Genomic DNA, 16,779 nt, shown 5'->3' with positions numbered 1-16,779 from the left:
TGAGCCTGGCATCACACGCAGGGACACAGAGTCTTGGAGACTGACTCAGTCAAGAACTCCTAACCGGAAACAGCACGAATGGAAAGTGAAACCAGTATTGGGCCGGGGACCGGGTGTCTCGTCCAGGTCTGCCCCAGCACTCACAGGCTCCTTCCGGGGACTCCAGTGCCCCTGCCCCTCTCCCAGACACTCTGGAGAGAAGGTGAAGATGCCAGGCCTATCCTGAGAGAAGACCAAGGACCCAAGGAGTGGATGGAGGAGGAAGGGAAGCTAGGCAGCAAGACACTCCCTGCTCCGCTCAAGTGCAGAGTGCAGCTCCATCCATCGGACAACGGACTGGCACTGGCAGAGGATGAACAGAAGGACCAGAACCAGGGCTCCTCGGATGTCACCGCCTAGGGACTGGGGAAGTGGTAACCCATAGAGAAGGTACAGGGCAGACCCAGTGAGAGGAGACGCAGCCTGAAGCCTCCTGGGTCTCCAGCATTGATGCCCAGGCCTGAGTCCAGGTGACCCTTGACTGCAGTCAGCTGCACAGTCCAGTGCTGCCCCTGGGCCATCGTCCTCCGAGCTGTCCTAAGCCAATGTGAGGTGTCAACTAACACCTCCATGCTAGCTTCCACATGCTGCCAATGACTCTGGCTAAGTCTTTCTACATTTCCTCATGGAAAAATCATCTGGAACAATGAAGGCAGTATTAAACAAGTTCCCGGCATTGGTGGCTCTATACGGTTTACAGAGTACAGCTTCATGTCCAGAGGCAGAACCTGCAGCTGCGGCTGGAAAGCTCTGCCTCCTCCTGAGGATCCTCATGAGGCTGGCCGACCCTGGCCACCCCATGATGGTGGATCCATTGTTCTTGCCTGACCATGCTCTTCCCACGTGGAGCCTTCACATGTGGCCTCTGCACCACCCTGCAGCTGCCCAAGTCCTACATTGTGTCTTACTTTTGCCACGGCACCCAGGGATTGGCCCAGCGCCATTGCCCAAGGTGGTCCTTGGAGGCCTGTTGATGTGGCACACAAACATCCGGGCCAAGGACACTTTCTCATGTCTTTCTTTGCTGGACCACAGAAGCCCACCAGGAGGCGGCAAGGTGAGGAACTTATGGGTGCAGGCATCGGAGACTGTGGCCCTGTCCCTGTGAGGCATCTCTGTGAATTTAGATGGTGGCCTCACCACAGTGGGAACAGACGGCCAGTGTGCCTGTCAGGCTTGGAATACCTCTCTACGTCGCTTCCTTAAGCTAGAAAGAAGGTGACATGAAGAACACATGTTTGGACTGGGGGTCTAGGTTGACTCTAGGCTGCTCCTTCATGTCCTTAAACACAACTGGGCCTCTCTCTGGTGCCCTGGGTATCTCTTGTACCAGAAACATGAACACTTGATTCTATGCTTTTTCTTAGTAATGTCCAACCTCATCTGCCTCTGGTCCCACACTCAGAGCCCCCAGAGCAGAGGATCTGAGGGCGGAAGGACCGTGAACTTTCTGTTCTCTAAAAGGGCTTTTCATCAGAGACTGCAACACTGAACTGTGAGTCTTCCTTTTATTATAAAGCTTACAGTGGTTCACTTCCTTCATGGGCAACTTTTACAGAAAAGTGAACATTGAAAATGAAAAAGAAAATCATTGGAGAAAGTTAATTACTTATAAGTTCCCAGCCGCACTTTATTCAAAAAGCATGGATTCCCACTCATACAGCCAACACGTGTATGATCCTGTCACGGTACAGGTCTGTTATAGGAGGTCAGGTAGATCTCATTCTCTTGTCAAACTGAGTAGCAAAATAGGTAACAAGAACCTTGTTCAGGGGGAAGATGGGTGAGGTCTGGAAGCTCCCCGGGAACCTGCGGAGCGGCATGGACCCTGAGAGGCACGGAGTGGCCAGAGGCAGTGGTGGTAATGGGTGGCGTGCAGAGCATAGCCAGTTGTTACCACGTCAAGGAATGCCAAGGAGGCGCTGGCTCTGGAGTCCAGGGCTCTCACTGTGCAGCCATGGATGGCGTGGAAGGCTTCCTCTGCAAAACCAGTCAGGGAGAGAGAGGCTCACTGGGAGGGCAGCAACTCTGTGGTCAAGTGTCTATGTACAAGGGGGTGGGACCAGACCCCACAGGACAGCACTGGAGGCAGCAGAGGGCAAGAGCCTCCTTCAGGGAAAATACTCTTACGGAGCATGAGCAGGTATTCGCTCCCACAGGTGTACAATGCTATTGAGATGCTGCTATAGCCACAAAAAGGCCAGCCCCAGGGACACAGAGGAATGAGAGTGTGATGGTTTATGTTAGGCCTCAACTTGAACGGACTAAGGAGTACTGAGGAACCCAGAAAAGCATTCTTTCTAGGTGTGCCTGCGAGGATGCCCTTGGAGAACGACACAGAAGTCTGGGTGGGCAAGTGAAGGAGGTCCTCCTTTAAAGAGAGGGGCGCCATCCAAGCGGCTGGGGGCTCAGACTGGGACTGAACCTAAACAAAGAAGCAGCTAACACGTGTGCCTGCCTCTCAGGAGCTGGCCAACACTCCTCTTTCCCTCGCCTTGGAGACAAAGGCGACCCCACCCCTTCCCCACCCCTGACCAGTTTGTGGGCTGTCAGTGTTGGACTGAGAACTGCGCTATCAGCCTCCTGCTTCTGAGACCTCTCAACTTGGCCCAAGCCGTGCTACCTGCATTCCAGGGGCTCCTGCTTCGAAAATGGCCTGTTATGGGGCTTCTGCACCTCTGGGCAGATGGACCTAGTAGCAGGCTCTTCCCTTCTGAGGAAATGCTGAGGTTTAGGATTTGATACATATATTTTTAATACAGGTTGAGAATTCCTAATCTGAAAAGACTAAAAGGCCCCAAATCTGAACTATCTGAGCGTCAACATGACACTACAAATGGAAAATTCCACACCTGACTTCCTGTAGCAGGTCACAGTCAAATCACAGGGAAACTAAAAATACTGCATAAAATTATCTTCAGCCTATGTGTATAAGATGTAGATGAAAAATAAATGAATTTTGATATGGGTCCCATCAGCAAGATATATCTTTATGTATATCCAAATATTCCAAAATCTGAAAGAATCCAAAATAAAAAGTACTTCTGGTCCTAAGCATTTTGGAAAAGTCACCCAACCCGTATAAGAAGTTAATATAATCAGTCACAACATTTGTGTGTTTTTCCACTGATTTTTCTTCTTCTGTAAAGAATTGTTTCATATATGACTCATTGATGTGACCTTTCACTGTTTCTTCTGTAACATTAATATTTTCAAAGCAGCAGAACTAACTTGTTTTTTAAAACTTACTGTGAAATAATTCACCTCATCAAAGAGATATAGCTAATATTCTCCAAGACTGTATGTAATGTTTGTGATCCATGGAATGGGAAATACGAAACCATAAGTCTTCTTAGAATGTATACTCCACTGTGTGACAAGCAAGTCCTATTCTGGCTAATCAGTAAATAATCTGTTTTCTTTGTTTGTAACCCAAATAAAAATAATGTTGCATGCTACTGAATTGGGAACTAAAGTTCTAAATGTTCCACATTTATATAAGCAACATTCTCAACTAAAATGCTTCTAAACTCATGAGAACTAAGCAGTTCTAGAAAGAATAATTAAATTTCTAATTTTCATTCCCATAGGGCTATTAAATGCATTTAACAAACATGAATTGAGTGCCTGCTTTGAACAAGGTGCCTCGGAGACATAATAACAGCTAGTATGTCAGCTTCTACTCCTAGGCCTAATACAGGGAAGAATTCTGTCCACACAACTCATACCTCACCATAAATACTTGTTCAAATGCTTCATATTCTCCTCAATCCTAGAAATGGAAACAAACATTTTTAAGAGATGCCCTGCTTTTCCTATTTGTTCTCTCATAGCAGTGAGTATGGCCTTCTTTCCCTTTCATTTGTCAGCACTTGAGGAGAACTAGGGAATTAATTTTGTGTAGAACCATGGAGTTGAGTGGGATCTCAGAAAGTAGGTGGCTGTTCTCCATTCTTACACGTGCAATGAAGACCTAGCAAATACACCCTAGGTGGGGGCTACAGCCCAAAGTTAGCCTCCCTGGGGTGGGAGTCCTGTCTCCCCTCTGGGGGGCCAAGCCCTCTAGTTGCTACTGGGCATGGAAGGTGGCTGTTGTAAACGCAACCACACACTGGTCTTCAGCTAGTGTGCTACATGTGAGGCAGGATGACTCACCCTATCTATCCCTCCGCTGGACCCCCAGAGCCTTACATCCCCTTTGTGAGAATGCATTTCTGAACACACTGCCTACCAGACAGTAAACGGATGAGTCCACTTTGTAGAGGAAACCCTGGTGACTTCATCCAGTGTAGACAGACAATCCTGGAGAAGAGCCCAGGCCAAGAAAATATGCCTCATTTAATAATCCAGAGTCAAGTGGGCACTTACATTCAACTGGGCCTGAGACCTAAGGTCACAAGCAGCACTTTGGACAGGAAAGAGTTTGTAAATGAAATGGTCAAAAGGGCACGAACTGCACCCATCCTCGAAACTCCAGGATGTGGGTTCGCATGAGATCCAATTTGGCACTGAAGTCTGCCTATCCCATAACTGCAGAACCACAGTGCCAAATGAAACAGCCACACAGCTAGTGTTTACAAAGGATCCATGACCCTCCTTGTGGGCTTGTGTCATCTCATATGTGGCCCACAGACCTCTGTCCTTCACCATAATCAAGCCAAGACAAGGGACATCCTGTGGTCCCACACCCCAAACATTTGTTCTGGGAACAGAAGCAGGTCCTGAAAGGGAGCATGTTCAGAGTGAAGGGCCCTGGTTCAGAGCCTGGCTTGACCATGTGCTATTCTCAGGGTGAATGCCAAGACCACCCTCACTGGCAGGAACTCAGATCACCACTGTCCACCAACACAGTGCCCCTCCCTGGCGTCTCCTCATAAGACTCCATATTTAGAATGTTATTTTCTTTCCTCTTGCTCGCCTCCTAGTTCTTCATATAAATGACCAATGTTGCATCAACTCTAAGAATATAAACATTTGTTCCATGATGATCCCAATCAATTAGCCCTTGGGGGCCTACAAAGCATATGCCCAGGAGCACCAGGGACGTTGGGGACACAGCACAACTCTCAGTAAGTTTGCCACCTGCTCTGATTCAGAGGAACTTCATTTAGCATTGTTCAACAGAGCTGGCTAACAACTCTTATCTCCAAGAACCAGTAAGACATAAAAGACCTTCAATTTTTATTTTACCCATGCTTCCTTATTCTTCTAAAAGAAAAACTCAAAGCAAGTTCATCCAAGTAATGCCCTGAGTTTCAAGCACCAACTATAACGACATCAGCTGATGAAGCAAAGAAGCCAGGCTAGTGGTGAGACAGTCGTATTGCATCTCCAATTCCTTTTATTGGAACAACTTACTGATCTTCAGGATTGAAGAACTCCCATTTAATTTTACAGTTCAGTAGTGACAATTCTTTCAAGAGATGGAATGATATTATTTAAAAGACAGGTGGAAAAAATATCCCATTCATTCATTTTGAAAATCAAAACTTACCTATGTATATCTTGGCCATTGATTTGTTTTAAGGCATAAAAAATTACACATGCAATTATGTTGACCACGCTTTAACAATCCTGCTGTGGTTTGTGTGTTAGTCGGCTTTTTTTGCTGTGACAAAATACCTAAGGAAATAAGGGAGGAGAGGTTTATTTTGGCTCATGGTTGCAGAGGTTTCAGACCATGGTTGGTTGGCTCCAAGGCAGAGAAATCACAGCACAGGAGCATGATGGAGGAAAGCTGCTCACCTCTTGGCAGGTAGGACCTGCCAAGAAAGAAAAGGAAGAAGGAAAAGAAAGAAAAATGGGGGAGAGGAAGAGAGAAGGAAGAGGGTGAGAGAGAAAGGGAACTAGGAAGGGAGAGAGAAAAGGAGAGGGGAGGGAGGGAGGAAGAGAGAGACCAACCAATGGACCAAGAGCCTGGGGTGTGGACTTCCTCCTGCTTTTATTTCCTCTGAGTCTCCAGGCTGTCGGGTGGCAGCACCCAATTTCAGGATGGGTCTTGGCCCTCAGTTTGCTGTCCCCCATGCCAACTGTCTCTGGAAATACCCTCCTACACACACCCGGAACTCATTTTCTAGGTGTTTCTCAATCCAGTCAGGTTGACAACTAAGATGAAGCAACACAGTTTGGATGTAGCTTGAGGGTGTCCCACAAAGGTTCATATACTGGAAGCTTTGTTCTCAGTGTGGCCATGCTGCGGTGGTAAAGATGTGGGGCCTAGTGCAAGGTAGGAGGTGATCATGTTATTCGGGGTGTTGCCCTCAGAAGGGATTAATGTGGATCTCAGGAAGTGAGTTAGCTCTCTAGAGATGGCTTGTTGTAAAGTGAGGTCATTCCATGCATTCCATGCCAATGCACTCCATGCATTTGTCCCTTTCTGCCATATTGGCATGCAGCCAAAGGTGCCCTCATAAGGCCCTGAACGGATGGGGCAACATGATCTTGGACTTTCAGCCTCCAAAACTGTGAGCTAAATAAACTTTTTTTTTTGGTACGCGGGATCAAACTCGGGTCCTTGCACTTGTGAGGCAGGCAGCGGAACCACTGAGCTAAATCCCCAGCCTTAAATAAACTTATTTTTAACCCAAATTACCCAGCTTTAGACATGTCTTTATAGCAAAGAAAATGGTACAAGATAAATATACATTGTCTTAAAATCTCAAATTATCATTAAAAGGGTCAAGGGGAAAAGACTGTAACCATGGCAAGGTCTTTGGATCCCCTTAAGATTATGTTACTGCGTCAACCTCAAGGGTGCAGGTAGGAAGGGTTGGGGGAGAAGGGCAAGTCACATCCAAAGGCACCAACAGGATCTGCCAGGCCAGCCCTGGGCTTCCTGTAAGATCCAAGAGAGTCTGATGTGGACAGTTCCTAAATTCCCCGGGGAAGATGATGGTTGTGCTGGGGGAGTGGAACCAGGGCCTTCTCAGAAAGAACAGGCTCAACCACGCAAGGACAGCAATGGGGACAGATGTCTGCTCCCACTTGATGAAGCTGCCTCCTGTTGAGTGAGTGCCTAAACCCTCATCTCAGTAACTGAGAAGCTCAATCTCATCCCTCAGAGGGGTGAGTGTGTGGTCCAGCACCACATGGAATGCTGCAGTCAGCTAACAGAACAGTTGAATGAAAAGTCAAATAGATAAGGAAATGAGTTATAAAGGTCTAATATTTGGTAAATCAATACTGCATCTCATGTATATTCACTCAAGATATCAAATTTCCTTCATATTTGGAAGGAAAACTAGGTATGAACAAACTATGCTCAAACGGAAAATATTTCATTGGGAGGAAAACTCAAACCCCCTTAAACACCTAACATGAGCTGACTTTAGAGCTATCTGCTTAAACCAACAGAAAGGCATGTAGAGCCTGTATTAGTATTAATGTGTCTCTGGTCTTCTCAAGGGGTAAGACGATATGCAGTAGAAATCTAGGCAAAACAAACAAGACTGGTGCACTGGAATCATGGGATTTTACTAGATGAGGCCTTGGAGACACAGCAGGCTAACTCTCTCCCTCCGCCACGAGGAACCTGGAGCACGACCAGGCTGGGTCCTGCCCAGAATGCCAGGCTGTGGCCAATGCAGAGCCCGCACCTCCCTATCCTGTTTTAACCCCCTGCCTCCTAGTCCAGGCAGGCAGTGTGCAAACTACCCAGCCGACCACGTCTCCCCAGAGCAGGCAAGTGACCAGGCTCTGTCCGGCTCTTCCCTCAGCTCCCGTATTTTAAAGACCTGGCTGTAACCCACTTCTGCAAATGATGAAGCACTCCATCCCGAAAGTGAGGCAGTGGTGGCTCCCACTTCACTGTTCTGTAACATCCGTGTCAAAATTCTCGTATTTTTTGTTCGACACCCAAACTCTCTGGGGAATACAGCAGCCTACCAATGGGTAAATGACATTCTCCTTTCCACTTAAATGTCTGTAGGTTTCAGGATCCCGCATGAGTAGGATCTTCTGTGGTCACCCTCAGTGACAGGCAGCTTCATAATGGATTTGATGACATCTGCTTTTACATTACTGGCACTTCCCATAGCCATTTATAGTCCTCGAAATGACAGGCCTGTTTCAGCACCAAGCTGAAAAACAGGTTATTTCCTCTTGCCCCCTTGAAATCAATAATTTGGTTTTCCAGGCAGTTTCAAAGGAATAGAAAGCATAAAGAAACAGCTAGTCAAGGCATCTGGATAATTTTCTAGTGGGGCACCTATTAAACTCCGTTCCTCTCCAGCTGCGGTAGTTCCCCTTGCAGGTAAGCTCTATGAGAACCCGAGGGAAGAGGGGAGAGTGCACCTTTCAGTGGTACAGCAAGACCCTGCAGTCATCACCTGAGCCCTGGGAGACAGCGACAGAAGCTCACTAAGGCGACCCTGGGTAGGCTGGCTTCTCTGAGGCCGTCACTCCAAGGAAGAGGCTTACAGGGAACTCAGGGTTGAATACCTGGCAGACATATGCAGCTAGATTAAGCACGTTTAAGTGAAAAGCACACTTGCCTCTTTTCTCGTGTTTTCATTTTTTAGGGAGAACTTATTATTGATTCAACTTTTGCTCTTTCCATCAGAGAAAACTTGAGGCTAAGAACTCTGGCGAGGAGGACAAACAGGGGCTCCTGGGAAGTACCATGACACAGGGGCCCGAGGTTGAAGTCCATTAGGAGTGAAAGTTGAGGCACAGTTAAGGGGAAGGAGTTTTGGGGAGCTGCCCTGGTGGCCTGCAGTTCCCCAAGGACAGTTCTCTCCTTTGCAAGCCAACACTCTCACCTGTGCAATCTGAGAAGGCTGAACCCTCAGAGCCAAGGTGTGCTGAGAACCAGCAGCCACTCTAAAGACAGGGAGCCATGAATCTCCCTGCCCGCAGCGGGAGACCCAAATCTGGTGTTTCACATATGTGCCACTTCAGTGTTCATCCTTTGGGCTCACGGCAGGGGGAGAGGAGTTGAGAGGGTACGGCATTCACACACCCACGCGCATGCACGCACACACACACACACACACACACACACACACGCACGCACGCACAAATGAACGGCCCCCTCTGCAACCCACAGTCCTCCCCCAAGGCAGCCTGGTTGAAGCCCACCACCGCCAAGTTTGGCGCGCCCCCTGCTGGCCTGGCAGGGGCTGACTCAGCTCTCTTTCTGTGGGTTTAAGACAAAAAATGACCTAAAGATCCAGAGGGAAGGAAGAGAAACAGGAGGCAATTTTGGCTTCTCAGAAATGGAAGACATAACACTTCTAAACATAAAAGGTGAATGGAGAGGCTCTCAAGCGATTTTTAAAAATGTTTTAGGAAATAACTGACTAATCCCTGAAGACTTAACATTTGCATTTGTATTTTCAGACCTGCTGCACTGAATTAAGTAGAAAAATTATGGTGAATATTTTCACAGGTCTACAGGTGATAAAAATGGATATGTGGGCCAGAATAGTTTCATAGACTCGATTTTCAAGGAGTTCACAGTCCAGAGTCCTACAAACCATTCGTCTTATCCCTGTGGACACTTTAATTATAAAGGAATCTCAACGGACGACTTAAGAGCCCAAGTTCTAAAGCAACCATATGCAGAGCAAAATCACACAAAAGCGGTGCATGTGGAACAAGCTCGTTAGAAGGCTTATCACCTCACGCAGGCAGGCCACTGTGACTACACAAGGCACCACCAGGGCATCGGGGGCCAGGTGGTGCACACTGATCACAGAGCAAGGGGCTCCCCCCTTCCACTTCACCACAGCGGGGGACCTCAGAAGTTACTTCTCAAGGGGACACCTGCCACCCAGAAGCCAAGCATGGGTGAGCTTGCACCTGGGAAGACTTCAGGAAGCAATGACACCCACTGTCACCTTGAACAGCAAGAGTCTTTTCACATTCTTTTTCTCACACCAATCCAAGATTCAAACGCTTCACATTCCTAAAACCAGATTCGAACTTTTTCTGTGGTGTATATGGTAGTATTAAATTCCTTGCACACCCAATGTGATCACACTAATAATTTAAGGCATCTGTATTTTAACCAATTAGGAGTGGCCATAATTATTAAATACAAAAATGTCAATATTTTGGTCCCTTATTGGATGTACTTTTGACATAATAGGCTTAAGCAGATGTTCAGACTGTCTTGGGAACTCGCTTACTTCTGTTCCCGTAAGAGTTGGTGTTAATGGCACACTCACACGATAAAATGACAGCGTGTTGGTGGCATTTAGGGAAGGATTTTCCCAGAACTTGCTGTGCTGTGCAGATTTCCAGCTTCCGCACTCCCGGACCCTCCCTGGGTGTTGGAAAGGTCTTGGATTGGGTGGGACACGCACAGGTGCTGTGAGGGCCCCCGAGGGCCTGGCACCCAGTGCCCAGGCAGACTTCTCTGGGCACACCCTGGAAAGGAGCGATGGAGGAGGAGACCTGCAGATCGGCCTGGCCTGAAGCAATCAAGGCCTGCGAAGAATTAGGCCCCACTCTCTCCCTTCCCCTGGGCACATCATCTGCCTCATTCAACAGAATATCTTTTTAAACCGTTCCTCTCAGGGCTCACTTTCATTTACAATGGTAAGCAAGCGGCACCCAGGTGCTGTCATACGTGACTTTCTGTGGATCTGTGCTGTGGACGAAGCCATTCCCAGATTCGTGGGGATCTAACAAGTTTCCCTTCAAACGTTCTTACATCTATTAATTTCCAAGCCAACAGATAAAAATAAAACTGCTCTCACTTATGCGAAGACGGTGAGTTTAGAGAACAGTGGCAGACCCGTTTGATCGCAAAGATTCTCCAAGGGCTGCCGCAGCTGCACCAGCGGGAGGAGGGTACACTCGAGCGGTTGTGTCCAATGAAGGAAAGTTTTAGTTAATGATGACATCACTGACATCTCCCAAATTTAAAGGAACACTTAAAGCACAGCAGATGCAATTTTTCCCCTCCAGTGAGGAGACGCCAGGGAAGGCCTCCGGTGCACAGCCAAATTGCCTCCGCGCCTCCACCGCTGTCCAGCGAGACCCAGCGGAGCGGGCAGGCGGGCAGCAGCGCGCGGGGCCCCGGGGACCCACGCAGCCTCGGCCAGGCCCGGCCCCGGCTCCGGCAACCGTCGGCGCCGCGGACCCCGACGCGCCCCACGGAGCGCGGGCCGGCGCCCCTCGCCTGTCATCACGTCCCAGTGCGGACGGCGCAAGGGCCGGAGCGGACGGCGACCGAGCCGGCGCAGCGCGGGCCGGAGCCGGTGCCACGGCGCCCGCAGGTCCCGAGCGGCTCCCGCAATGCAGACTCGCGGAGCCCCCCGCCCCGCCGCCCCGCGCTCCCGCGCTCCCGCGCTCCCGCGCTCCCGCGGCGCACCTGCCTCGCGCGGCCCGGCCCGGCCCAGCCCGCAGAACCGCGGCCAGCGCCCTCACCTGCTGGCCGCTCGCCCGCCGCCACGCCGCAGCCGCCGCTACCCGACTTCCATTTTCTCCGCCGCCCGGGAGCCGATCAGCTGTGCGCGCCGCTCCGCGCCCCCTCCCCAGCGCGCGCCGGCGAGCCGCTCCCCGCCTCCTCCCGCGCGCAGCCCCGCCCCCGCCCCGCCCCGCCCGCACGTCACGGCCGCCGCCGCGCCCCGCCCCGCGCGGACGTGCGCGCCGCGCTCGCCCTCGCCCTCGCCCTCGCCCCCGCCCGGCCGCGCGCGCTCGCGACCACGCGCCGGGGCGCCCCCGTGCGGCTCCCACGCCCGGTGCCCGCGCCGCCCGCGCCCCGCGGGTCCCTCCCTCCAACCGCGTCTCCGTCTCCGCCGCTCCGTCAGCACCGGGCCCCGCTCCCACCCGGCCCGCCGGGCTCCTTTCCATTTGCTAAATCCCCTCCGGCCCTTCCCCGCTTCCTGCTCGCCTAGCACCTTTGCTTGCCACTCCTGGGATGGACTCCGGCGGGCCGCGCCCCGCGCCCCGCGCTCCGCGCTCTCCGGCGGACCTCGGGCGGGGTCACCGGACCCGCCCCCTGAAGCCGGCGTCTGCCTTTCTGCACGAGCGTCGCTTTACCCCCACGTTAGAGCTTGCCCTTCTGCACTTGTTTAATAGTGTTCAGTAATCTGACTTTTTAAAGTTAATGTTCAGCGAAATTGGCATCTTCATACGGAACCCGTGATTGTAAGCGATCGTTCGGTTTCTTGTCACCCGCGGCACAATCGGGAGACTTGGCCCAAGGAACTCCTTGGCGCGGCCCTCCCTAGCCACGCCCTTCTAAGCACTAACTTTTGCCCCGTCTCTGTTGTTGCGCTTGTGTCTTCCTGAGAATGTCGCATCCATGGAATTATGCAGCAGATTATGCAATATGTAACTCAGGAAACCGATTTATTCATGCTTCATGACGGCCTCGATACTCGTCCATGTAGTAGCAGGTACCCGGTTACTTGAATCCTATTTTGTTGATCTAGTCCTCCAGTGAAGGATATTTGGATGGTTTTCAGGGTTTGGTCAGTCCCAGTAGGCACTCTACAGACATTCGCATGTGGGGTTAACATGGACTGAAGTTTTTAAATTAGTTGCACGCACACACACACACACACACACACATACACACAGATACACCTAGATTTACAACAGGATTGCTTCCCAGTAAACCCATGCTACGTTGAAAATATCATAAATAAAAACTGCATTTGACACAGGTAACTTACCCCAGAGCTAGCAGCAGAATCTCGTGCTTTGCCTACTGAGAGCTGAGGCGCCAGGGGAGCCTGTGTAGCATTGTGACCCTAAGCCTGGAAAAGACCGAAATCCAGAATTTGAAGTAGTGTTTCTACTGAATGCATATTCTTTGTAGAAATAATAATTTTTAAAAAACGTGAACAGATGAGGACTCTATGTAAGTATATTGGATGTGTATAATGTCATATATGGCATTCTAATAGATATTTAGTGCTGTCGGTTTTAATTTTCGATTTCTTAGTGAAAAGCAGTGTTGAGCATCTTTTGTATTATACAACGTGTTTGGAAGTACTGAGGATTGAACCTAGGAACTTTTCACTGAGCTGCATTCTCAGCTCTATTTATTTATTTTTGTTTTGATACCACATGTTGCGAAAACACTGAGTTACTCAATATGGGCTCAAATTTAAGATCCTCCTGCCTCAGCCTCCCAGAGTGCTGTAGTTATAGGCTTGGGCCATCAGACTTGGCTTATATCTAATATCTCTGTATCTTCTTTTGGTGAAGTTCATACCTTTCACACATTTTTAAATTAGGTTATTTGTATTGTTGAGTTTTAAGTGTACTTTGCATGTTTTGAATAGAAGTACTAATACATGTTTTGAAATATTTTCTGCCAATGTGAGGTTTGTCCTTTCATTTTCTTAGCAGTCTTTTTTGCAGAGAAGATGTATTTAACTTTAATAAAGTCTACCTTCGACCTTTCTTTCTCTTTCATGGATCTTACTTTTGGTATTTGTATCCAAAAATGCCACTAAAAACCAAGGTCACATATATTTAGTTATATACAGTTTTCTACAGTTCTACAGTTTTATAGCTGTATGTTTACATTTAGGTTTATTACCCGGTTTGCAAGGAAAGTCTGTGTCTAAATTCTTTTTTTTTTCTGTACATGAATATGTGCTGGGAAAAATAACTACTCTTTCTCTATTGAATTGGCTAAGATCAGCTGACTATTTGTGGTGATCTATTTCTGGGCTCCTTGGTGGGTTTCAGTGACAAATGTGTGTATTCTTTGATCGTTGTACCACACTACCAATTACTATACCATGCTTTCTTGAGTGCTATAGATTTATAGTTAAGTCTTGAAGTTGGTTAGTGTCAGTTCTCCAACTGTTCTTCAGTATTATGTTGGCTACCCTGGGACTATTATCTTTTCATATAAACTTTAGAATGAGTTTAGACATACCTACCACATAGCTTTCTGGTATTTTGATTCAGATTCCATTAAATCTGTACATCAAGTTTGGAAGATTTAACATCTTAACAACATTGCTGCTTCTAATTCATGAATATGAAATATATTTCCATTTAAATAAATCTTTGAATTTTTCAATGATGTTTTATACACGTACATCCTATACACATTTCATGTTATTCATATGTATTTCATTTCTTGGTTTTATACGTGATTATTTTTAATTTTAAATTTTAATTGTTCATTGCTGGAATGTAGGAAAGCAGTTAACTTTTGTATATTAATCCTCTATCTGTGACTTGCCTGTCAGTTCCAGGATTATTTTTACGGAGTCTTTGGGATCCACAAAATACATACTATTGCTATGCTCTAATAGAGACAATGTGATTTCTCTCTTTACAATCAATGTTCATTTTATTTCTTTTTCTTGTCTTATTGAACTAACTAGAGCTTTGGATATGATGTGGAATAGTAATGGTAAAAGAGGACATTTTTGTTCTCTTCCTAATTTTAGGGAAAAATATACAATTTCTTACCACTAAGTGAAATATTACCTATAGGGCTTTTGTAAAGCTCTTTGTCAAGTTAAAGAAGTCCCCCTCTATTGGCAGTTTGCTTAGAGTTTTTATCATGAATGGATACTAGATTTTGTCAAATTTTTTTCTGCATCTACTGATATGATAATGTGATGCCAAGTTTTTAGTTTGTTGTTGTAATGGGTTGTATTGATTAATTTTCAAAATTTAAACTGCTTGGTATACATAAACCCTACTTTGTTGTGGTATATAAATGTCCTTATACACTGTTGTGTTCAATATGCTAAATGTTTTAGGGTTTTTGCACCTATACTTATGAAAGATGATGGGTATGCAGTTTTCCTTATTGTAATGTCTTGTTTTAGTATTCAGATAATGCTGGCATCATAGAATAAGTTAGGAACCTCTCTCTACTGCTGTTTTCTGTACCAGTTGTAAAGAATTGACATCATTTCTTCCTCAAATGTGTGATAAAGTTCTTTCATGGAACCTCCTGGATCTCATGATTGTTTTGAAGGTTACTGATTATTAATTCGATTTTGTTATGGACATAGAGGTGTATAGGTTACTGTTTGTCCTTGTGTACATTTTGGTAGCTGTGTCTCTCGTGGAATTGGTTGATTTCATTTGAATGTTCAAATGTGTGAGTTTAGAGTTGTTCAAAGTAATCCTTGATTACTCTTTTAATGTCTGTAAAACTGTGGTTGACTCCTCTTTCATTTTAACAGTGGCAAACTATATCTAACATCTTTTTATGTTAGCTGCATACATACTTAGCAATTTAAATAATATTTTCAAAGAACCAGTTTTTATTTCACTGGTTTTTCCTACTGTTTTCCTATTTTCAATTTGACTTATTCTGTAATTTTTATTGTCTTCCATTTGTTTTAGGCTTAAATTGCTCTCCTTCTCTAATAGCCCAGGTGAAAACTTATATTTTTTATTGTATATCTTTATTCTTTTCCAATATGTATTTGATGATATATATTTCCCTTCAAGCACTGCTCTTGCTGCATAGGACAAAGTTTGACAAGTTGCATTTTCATTTAGTTCAATATATTTTAATTATTCTTGAGACTTTCGCTTTGTTCCATTGTCATTAAGAAATGTATTGTTTAATGTCCAATGATTTGTGACTTTCTAGTTATCTTTCTGTTCTTGATTTCTGGTTAATTCCTTTATACTCTGAAAATATTTTATGATTTCTATTTTCCTTTATTTTGATAAGTTAGGTTTATAGCCCAGAATGTGGTGAGCGTTGGTGAATGTTCCAGAAGAACTTGGGAAGAATATGAATTGTGATATTAGAAGAACTATTTATAAATCTGAATTAAATTGATGCTAATTGTTAGTGTTGTTCAGGTGAACTCTATCCTCCCCCATTTTCTGCCTACTTGATGTGTTAGAGATAGAAGAATGTTGAAGTATCCAACTATGGTAGTGGATTGATCAATTTCTTTTTTCAAGCTTATAATTCAGATTTATAATGTTTTGCGTTATATATTTTGACACTCTGTTGTTAAGTGCATCTACACTTAGGATTATTATCTTGGAGAATTGGCCCCTTTATTATTATGAATCACCACTCCTCGCTTTTATCCCTTTTTTTTCTTTGCTCTCAGTTTTGTTTTATATGAAAAAAATTTAGTTGCTACAATTTTCTTTTGAATACAGTTAACATGGTATATCTTTCTCGATCCCTTTACTTTTAACTAGTTAGATATTTTGGGTTAACATGGGCTTTTTATAGACAAGAAGTAGTTGGATCTTGTCTTGATATATTTAGACCATTCACACTGAACATGATTATTGATAAACTTTCTAATGATTGTCAATGGCTTCTTTTTTTGTTTTTGATTTCACTGATTTTAATTAAACATTTTATATTATTCTATTTAATCTTAGACTATCAATTAAATTTTTAAAAATATTATAGTGTTCATTCTAGAGTTGATGATAGTAGATGTTTTACTGATTTCTGTCTCTTTTGAATCACACTATTCAGCTTCTCATGTAGTACAGGTATCTTATAAAAACGTGTTCCCAATCCCCTGTACACATTCCTGTGACCTTGATGTCATCCATGTAATTTATTCCACAATCACCCAGTTCCCTGGCACAATGATTGCTTTCAATAATTATATTTTGGACCAAGTAATGATAAAATAAGGTCTATTTCACATACACTTGTTTTGCCAGTATGTGCTTTCTCTATGTAGCCCCAACCTTCTGATGCGTATCGTCTTCCTTCTGCCTAGAAAGAACCCTCTAATACTTCTTGATGGGCATGTCCAGTAGCGAAGTGGTCCAGATTTTGCTGGCCTGAGAAAGTACTTATTCTCTTTT

The 16,779-nt window shown here is 45.9% G+C and overlaps 1 protein-coding gene across 3 annotated transcripts in view; it reads right to left on the bottom strand.

Moving 5' to 3' along the window:
- Otud7a (OTU deubiquitinase 7A) overlaps positions 1 to 11,571 on the bottom strand; it is a 317,930-nt gene extending 306,359 nt beyond the window's left edge. For 2 of the 3 annotated variants that reach the window (XM_087188261.1, XM_087188260.1), the window contains exon 1: positions 11,416 to 11,545. The gene's annotated coding sequence lies outside the window, so the exon portion shown is untranslated. Of the gene's footprint in view, positions 1 to 11,415 lie in introns of all 3 variants that reach the window. The other variant, XM_087188263.1, reaches the window with a different exon arrangement.
- Between the last annotated feature and the right edge of the window lie 5,208 nt (positions 11,572 to 16,779).

This window comes from Heterocephalus glaber, unplaced genomic scaffold (genome assembly GCF_053883595.1).
Source record: "Heterocephalus glaber isolate CG9 unplaced genomic scaffold, H.glaber_assembly_v1.0 deba00001531, whole genome shotgun sequence".
Taxonomy (NCBI): Eukaryota; Metazoa; Chordata; class Mammalia; order Rodentia; family Bathyergidae; genus Heterocephalus; species Heterocephalus glaber.
The sequence above is the reverse complement of the archived record's forward strand: the minus strand, read 5'-3'. Positions and strand labels throughout refer to the sequence as shown.